Source organism: Gossypium arboreum, chromosome 2 (genome assembly GCF_025698485.1).
Source record: "Gossypium arboreum isolate Shixiya-1 chromosome 2, ASM2569848v2, whole genome shotgun sequence".
Lineage (NCBI taxonomy): Eukaryota > Viridiplantae > Streptophyta > Magnoliopsida > Malvales > Malvaceae > Gossypium > Gossypium arboreum.
The window spans coordinates 11,805,765-11,811,514 of NC_069071.1; the positions used below are offsets into that span (position 1 = coordinate 11,805,765).

General features: G+C 38.7%; 1 non-coding gene across 1 annotated transcript; it reads left to right on the forward strand.

Annotated features, from left to right (window-relative positions):
• Positions 1-5,384: 5,384 nt before the first annotated feature.
• Positions 5,385-5,491, forward strand: LOC128289463 (small nucleolar RNA R71). Its single transcript, XR_008279112.1, has one exon. It is a non-coding gene; the product is annotated as a small nucleolar RNA R71 (small nucleolar RNA).
• Positions 5,492-5,750: the final 259 nt, after the last annotated feature.

Sequence of the window (5,750 nt, forward strand, 5' to 3'; positions counted from 1 at the left end):
GTGGCATCAATGCTGTCAAATCGTTGAAAACGCTGATGCTCGAATCAGGTGAGGCACTCAGAGATGTCAGCATATGAAGCCGCCCCATGAACTGGACGAGAGGGTTGTGGTGACTGAGAATAGGGATCAGGGAGTGGAGAAGGGGAGATTTAGGCTAGGGCTTTGGAAAGGAAGAGGAAAATGAATAGTGATTTGCTTATATAGGGGAGGGCCACACGGCATAGGGCCACGCCCGTGTCCTTATGAGGTTGAGCCTGTGTGTTTCAAATTTTGCAATTTTAGTTCGTGCTTCACTACTATCCCGCGCCCGTGTTTCTTGGGCGTGTGTGGTACACGACCATATGGCACGGCCATGCCTAGCTATGTTCACTTCTCCCTCGCCCATGTTAAGGTACCATGCCCGTGTATTGCTGTCCACGGCTTAACGGCACGAGCGTGTCTCACGCCTGTGTCGAAGGAATAGAATCGAGCCTTGTCCCTGGCACGCCTGTGGGTTTCTATTCCCACGCCCGTGTGTGTATCACATTCACCCACAGCCATGTTGCACGGTCGTGTGGATTTAGCGCATTCCGTGTTTTGGGGAAATCATTTACCCTATTTTCGCACGACCGTATCACACGGCCGTGTTTCCCTCCGTGTTGGTACACATAGCCGTGCATGGCCGTGTTATAGACCGTGTGGTGCTGGGAACCTGTGCTTCAAATACTTTGTTAGTGACCTAAATGTTTAAAATTTGAATTTAAAATAATTTAAAATGGTTAGTACTTGAGTTGCCTCCCGAAAAGCTCTTGTTTATAGTCTAAGCTTGACTGTTACCTTGTTAGTATTCTCAGGGCGATTTGTGGAGTCGTAACTCCTCTCCATCGACTTTAAAATCCTCACCATTATAAAGTTTGAGACATTTTCCATTTACTTTGAAAGTACCATATGATGGGTGACTTACCTCTATCGTGCCATATGGATGAACAGTTTGAATTACGAAAGGTCTTGACCACCGTGATTTTAGTTTCCCGGGAAATAATTTGAGTCTTGAGTTGTATACTAAGACAAGATCTCCAACTTCAAATTGTTTTTGTTACTTTAAACGAACATCATGGCACCGCTTTGTTGCTTCCTTGTATAGGCGTGAATTTTCATATGCATTGGCTCGCCATTCATCTAGCTCGTTCAGCTGCATCAACCTATTTTTTCTGCAAGTTCGGGATCAAGGTTTAGAAATTTAATAGCCCAAAAAGCTTTATGCTCTAGTTCGAATGGGAGATGACAACTTTTGCCATAAACAAGTCTGTAAGGTGATGTCCCTATAAGAGTCTTAAAAGCAATTCTGTAAGCCCATAAGGCATCGTTTATTTTTGTTGCCCAGTCTTTTCTGTTTGATTCTACCATTTTTTCAAGGATCTGTTTGAGTTCTCGGTTTGCTACTTTAGCTTGTCCATTAGTTTGAGGATGGTATGGGGTGACCGTTCTATGATGAACTCCGTATTTCTTAAGGGTTTTTTCAAATTGGGTATTACAAAAATGAGTGCCCCTATCGCTAATAATTGCTTTAGGTGTTCCAAATCTCGAAAAGAGTTTTTTAAGGAAACGTACTACCACTCTAGCATCATTAGTAGGTAGAGCTTGAGCTTCTACCCATTTGGACATGTAGTCAATTGCTACTAAGATATATTTATTTTCAAATAAACTGGGGAATGGGCCCATGAAATCAATACCCACACGTCAAATATTTCACAAGAAAGCATATAGTTTTGAGGCATTTCATCACATTTAGATATGTTACCTGTCCGTTGGCATTTTTCACATAAAGTAACATACCTGATAGTGTCTTTGAATAACGAAGGCCAATAAAAACCTGATTCAAGTATTTTGTGTGCGGTCTTTGTTCTACTATAGTGTCCTCCGGTTGGCCCTGAGTGGCAGTGTTCCAATATTTTTTATGTTTCTGGCCCTGTAACGCATCTTCTGATGACTTGATCTGCACATCTGCGAAACAGAAATGGATCGTCCCAAAATTAGGTTTTTACATCATTAAAGAATGGTTTATTTTGCTGGTGTGTTAACACTTTTGGGATAATGTTAGCAGCTAAAAAATTTGCAATGTCTGTAAACCAAGGTACCTCGAAGTCAGATATAGCAAAAAATTGTTCTTCAGGGAACCAATCATTTATTTCCATGCCATCTAGTTCTCTAGTATTGGTTTTCTCGAGCCTGGACAGATGATCAGCCGCTAGATTTTTAGCTCCTTTCTTGTCCTGAATTTCCAAGTCAAATTCCTGCAAAAGTAAAATCCATCGGATGAGTCGAGGTTTTACATCGATTTTAGTTAAAAGATAGCGAAGGGCGGAATGGTTAGTGTAAACAACAACTTTAGACAATATGAGATATGATCAAAATTTATCAAAAGCAAAAACCACAGCTAGCAACTTTTTTTCTGTGGTACTATAGTTTTATTGTGCAGCCGTTAAGGTTTTGCTGGCGTAATAGATAGGTTGAAAATTCTCGTCTCTTCACTGTCCCAGTACTACACTTACTGCAAAATTACTTGCATCACACATTAGTTCAAATGGAAAGTTCCAATCAGGTGCAATTATAATTGGAGCATTAATTAATTTATCCTTTAAAGTATTAAATGCTTCTAAACATTCCTGATCGAAGTTAAAAGGCTATTTTAGAAAAATCCTAAATGAATCTTCTATAAAAACCAGCATGTCCTAAAAAGCTTCTAATAGCCTTAACTGAACTAGGAGGTGGTAATTTCTAGATTGTTTCCACTTTAGACTTATCCACCTCAATCCCTATACTAGAAATTTTATGCCCTAGTACAATACCTTCTTGAACCATAAAGTGGCATTTCTCCCAATTAAGCATAAGGTTTGTTTCTTCACATCTTATTAAAACTCGTTTTAAATTTTTAAGGCAGAGATGGAAAGAGTTACTGAATACCGAAAAATCATCCATGAAGACTTCCATGATATCTTTCACGAGTTCATCGAATATAGCTATCATACAGCGCTGAAAAGTAGCAGGGGCATTGCATAATCCAAAAGGCATTCTATGATAAGCGAACGTACCATATGGGCATGTGAATGTCATCTTTTCTTGATCTTCAGGAGCTATTGGGATTTGGAAGTAACTAGAGAGTCCGTCTAGGAAGCAGTAATACATGTGTCCAGATAATCTTTCTAATATTTGGTCAATGAATGGCAAGGGAAAGTGATCTTTTCTTATGGCATCATTTAGTTTCCTGTAGTCTATGCAAACTCTCCATCCTATATCCGTTCTTGTTGGGATTAGCTCATTCTTCTCGTTGGTCACAACCGTCATGCCTCCTTTCTTGGGGACAACCTGTACTGGAGTTACCCAAGAACTATCAAAAATAGGATAAATAATTCCAGCATCTAGAAGTTTAATTACCTCGGCTTTTACAACTTCCTTCATGTTGGGGTTCAGACGCTTTTGAGCTTGCACACATGGTTTGTATTCATCTTCCATTAAAATTTTGTGGGTGCAAAAAGAAGGACTAATTCCTTTAATGTTAGAAATTTTCCATGCTATGGCCTTCTTATGTTCTTTTAATACTTGGATTAATTCCTCTTTCTCCTTGGGTTGCAAATTAGAAGCAATAATAACTAGTAATGTAGAATTATTTCCAAGGAATGCATATTCTAAATGGTTTGGTACTTGTTTAAGTTCTAGTTTGGGAGGCTCCTCAATCGAGGGTTTTTGCTTAAGTTCATCGTTGATCTTAATACCCTCGTATTCTGCTTGTCTTGACGGATGGTTATTAGGTTCCTCACCTATCTCCTCATCTTGAGCTAGACACGGTTCTGTCGTCTCCTCTTGTACAATTTTCTGAAAAGAGTCTTGAGTAATATGATCAATAGAGTCAATGAAATAACATGAATCATCTTGTTCCTAGAGAATCTCATAGCATCATAAATTTTAAAGATCATTTCCTTGTCACCTACTCTAAGTACCAATTTACCGTCACCTACGTCAATCACAACTCTAGTAGTGGCTAGGAATGGGCGCCCTAAAATTAAGGGTACTTCCACATCTTCATCCATGTCAAGCACAACAAAATCAAAAAGGAATATAAATTTATCTACTTTTACGAGTACGTCTTCTATAATACCCTTGGGATATTTAACAGATCTATCGGCTAATTTAATACTCATCCTAGTGGGATTAGGTTCCCCAAGACCAAGCTGTTTGAACATTTTATAGGGCATCAAATTAATACTAGCACCTAAATCAGCTAATGCTTTTTCAATATTCAGATTACCAATTAACCAAGGGATAGTAAAACTTCCTGGATCTTTTAGTTTGGTTGGGAGCTTATTTTGGAGTATGGCAGAGCATTCCTCGTTGAGTTCTATTGTAGATAAGTCCTCAAACTTCTTTTTATTTGTTAAAAGCTCCTTTAAAAATTTTGCGTATATAGGCATCTACGAGATAGCTTCAACAAAAGGTAAGTTGATATGTAATTGCTTAAAAAGTTCAAGAAACTTACCGAATTGTGCATCAATGCGATCTCTTTTTAATTTTACTGGATATGGAACCTGTGGTGAATATTCCTCTGGTACTGGTTTGTCACTATTTTCGGGTTTTTCTTCCCTCCTTTGGCTTTCCACGGCTTCTTGTGCTAACTTTTTTTCAGATTCCGCTAACACTTGCCCATTCTTTAGTGTAACTGCTTTGACATGCTCTCTGAATTTGGTATTACTAAATAAATTTTCTGGTGGTCTTTTTGAGATTAGCTTAGACAACTGGCTTATCTGAGTTTTGAGTCCTTAGATCGATGCTTGTTGATTCTTAAGTGCTATCTCAGTATTTTGGAAACGGGTTTGGTTTTTTCTCTTATTGATAAGGTGGCTGTTGAAAACCTTGAGGATTTTGTGGCTTTTGATTTTCTTGACCTCCCCAGGAAACATTTGGGTGGTTTTTCCAACCGGCATTATAAGTATTACTGTATGGGTTATTTTGAGATCTAAAGTTATTGTTACCCATATAGTTGACTTGTTCCTCTTCAGTTGTAGGATTGAAGGATTGGTATTCTGTATGTACACCTCTTCTGCTTGAGTCACACCACATTACTGGATGTACCTGCGTAGAACCAAGTAAACCATCAATCTTTTTTATTGAGAAGTTCTACCTAATTTGAAAGAATGGTGACTGAATCGATGTTATAGACGCCAGCTATTTTTGTTGGCTTTGTCCTCATAACTTGCCACTGATAGTTGTTCAGTGACATCTCTTCTATGAATTCATAGGCGTCTTCTGGTGTTTTATTGTTGATGGTTTCGCCAGCAGCTGCGTCAATCATTTGTCTTGTCGAGGGATTCACACCATTGTAGAACGTTTGAACTTGCAGCCAAAGTAGTAACCCATGGTGAGGGAACCTTCTCAGTAAGTCCTTGTATCTCTCCCATGCATCGTAAAGTGTTTCTAAATCCATCTGCATAAAAGAAGAGAGATCGTTACGTAATTTAGCCATTTTAGCTGGCGGAAAATATTTTAGTAAAAACTTCTCGGTAATTTGTTTCCAAGTAGTGATAGACCCTCTGGTAATGAGTTCAACCACTGTTTAGCTTTTTTTCTCAGTGAAAAGAGAAATAGCCGAAGACGAATGGCATCATCAGAAACTTCATTGATTTTGAATGTATCGCAAAATTCAAGAAAATTTGCCAAATGCGTATTGGGATCCTTATCATGCAAACCATCAAACTGAACAAACTACTGTATCATCT